The 2,460-nt window shown below is 33.9% G+C and overlaps 1 non-coding gene across 1 annotated transcript; it reads left to right on the top strand.

The window, feature by feature from the left end:
• Nucleotides 1-1,252: 1,252 nt before the first annotated feature.
• LOC139865490 (small nucleolar RNA R71) lies at nt 1,253-1,359 on the top strand. The gene has a single exon (XR_011765007.1). It is a non-coding gene; the product is annotated as a small nucleolar RNA R71 (small nucleolar RNA).
• The last annotated feature ends 1,101 nt before the right edge of the window (nt 1,360-2,460 follow it).

The following is a 2,460-nucleotide window of genomic DNA, read 5'->3' as shown; positions in this document are numbered from 1 at the left end:
ATCATTTGTTATTATCTTTTAATCTCATCGATTAACTTACCTCGTACAAATGCGTTCATGTAAAGTATTATTCATTCAATACCTTGATAGCATTTCCAAATTCATAAAATAGATCTCCTAGCTTATTTTCATATTAACTAATCCATTCAATGTTTCATTAATATAACTCAATTTAATAATCATACATATGTATACGTATATCTAATTAATTACACATAATTGTTCGTGAATCGTTAGGCATGGTCAACTGGTAATGGATATAGATTTCAAAACTTTCGAGACTCAATCATTACAAATTCTGCTTATCGTGTCGGGAATATATAAAGATTAAAGTTTAAATTTGATCAGAAATTTCCGGGTCATCACATGTGTAGTAGGAATAGAGTCATCAGAAATTACAGGTATTTCAGGTGGTTTAAGTGTAATACCACTTCTTGTGGTAATGGCTTTAGCTGTTTCATTTTGGGGGTTAGCATTTGTATCACTGGGTAGACTCCCCAGTTTTCTTTCACCTATCAACCTTGCTAGGTTACTCACTTCTTGTTCCAGATTTTGTATAGAAGCTTGTTGATTTCTAAATGCTTGAGCATTTTGTTCATTAGTTTGTTTCTGAGATGTGAAAAATTGAGTTTGAGATTCAATTAGCTTCGACATCATATCTTCTAAATTTGACTTTTTATCATCGGTTTGTGGTGGTTTATTTGGAAAAATAGGTCTTTGCTGATTGTAAGTATTGTTAGATACTTGTTGATTGCTAGGACCTTGTTGGTTATTGTATGGAACGTTTCGGCTATAATTCTGATTTTGATTGTAGTTTGGTATTGGCTGTTGATAATTATTCTGATAATTATTTCCAGGCCTTTGGTTCATGTATGAAACATTCTCTCTTTGTTCCATTGTTTGTTCAACACTGAGACAATCTTTTATCAAATGTGGTCCTCCACACTGCTCACAACTAATTCGTATTGCGTGAATATCTTTAGTCATCTTTTCCATTTGTCTCTCGAAAGCATCTAACTTTGTGGAAATGGAATCAAAGTCATGACTAGAATCGGCTTTAGCCGCTTTAGATGAAAGAAAGATATCTTTTTCCTGGTGCCACTCATGTGAGTGGGAGGCTGTGTTATCAATGATTTTGTGAGCTTCAGTTACGGTTTTCTTCATAATGGAACCACCAGCTGGTGTGTCGATGTCTTTTTGTGTGGCAACGTCGACACCTTGGTAGAATATTTGTACTATTTGATAAGTGTCTAAACCATGTTGAGGACATCCTCTCAACAACTTTCCGAATCTTGTCCACGCCTCATATAATGTTTCATTTGGCTTTTGCGTGAACGTAACAATTTCTCCTTGAAGTCTCACGGCTTTAGATGCCGGAAAGAATCTTTTAAGAAATTTCTCAACTAAAACATCCCATGTATCAATCGCTCCTTCAGGTAACGATTCTAACCAATCTTTGGCTTCTCCCTTTAAAGTCCAGGGAAATAACATGAGATAGATCTGTTCATCCTCAACTTCTCTGATTTTAAATAGAGTACAAATTCTATTAAAGGTTCGAAGATGTTCGTTTAGATCTTCTTTTGGTGTACCACTAAATTGCCATTGATTAGTTACCATGTGTAGGATTTGTCCTTTGATTTCATAATCTGGCACAATAATGTCTGGTTGAGTAATTGCATGACCTTTGCCTATTCGTGTGGCTCTCATTCGGTCCTCCATACTTAAAGGTTCCGGGTTTTTCATGATTGAATTTGTTGAATCTGAATCACTAGAGGATTCTGATTTAATGGTTTCTTTCTCTACAATCTCTGGATGAATAATTTGTGGATCAAGAGGAATGATTAGTGGTTCAGGATCTCTGAATTGTCCTTGAATATCCTCTGGGTTCTCAATTGTGAAGTCGGGTTCAAAAAGTGAATTATCGGAAATTTGAATTGGAGTACTTGTTCGACTAGATGATGATTCTAAAGAAAAATCAACGGCAATAATATTGGCTAGATGTCTTGATCGAGTTACAGGTAGTGAACGTATGAAAGGTGGTGAACGTTTTGCTCGGTGCATTCACTGAATATCCTATTAGTTATTAAGATAAAAATATATATATATTTCTTTTTTTTTTATATTTAAAACTTATTATATTTTTACAAAAATATATTAAACATTTAAAAATATTTTTTTTATATATATAGCGTTTCGCTTCGTCGTTTTTCACCGGCAGCAGTGCCAAAAATACTTGATGTGTGCAGCGGTGTATACGAAATACTATTATTTTTATTACGAAATACTATTAAATACGATATAATTTTACACAAGTTATTTATTTATTTATTGAATGGATATACCTAAACCTTGCTACAACACTTATAGGCAGTGTACCTAATCGTAAAGCAGTGTAGTTTTTAGTAAGTCCGGTTCGTTCCACAGGGAGACACTTATTGCGTACACTATATTTATTTTACA

This window comes from Rutidosis leptorrhynchoides, chromosome 8 (assembly GCF_046630445.1).
Source record: "Rutidosis leptorrhynchoides isolate AG116_Rl617_1_P2 chromosome 8, CSIRO_AGI_Rlap_v1, whole genome shotgun sequence".
Taxonomy (NCBI): domain Eukaryota; kingdom Viridiplantae; phylum Streptophyta; class Magnoliopsida; order Asterales; family Asteraceae; genus Rutidosis; species Rutidosis leptorrhynchoides.
The sequence above is the reverse complement of the archived record's forward strand: the minus strand, read 5'-3'. Positions and strand labels throughout refer to the sequence as shown.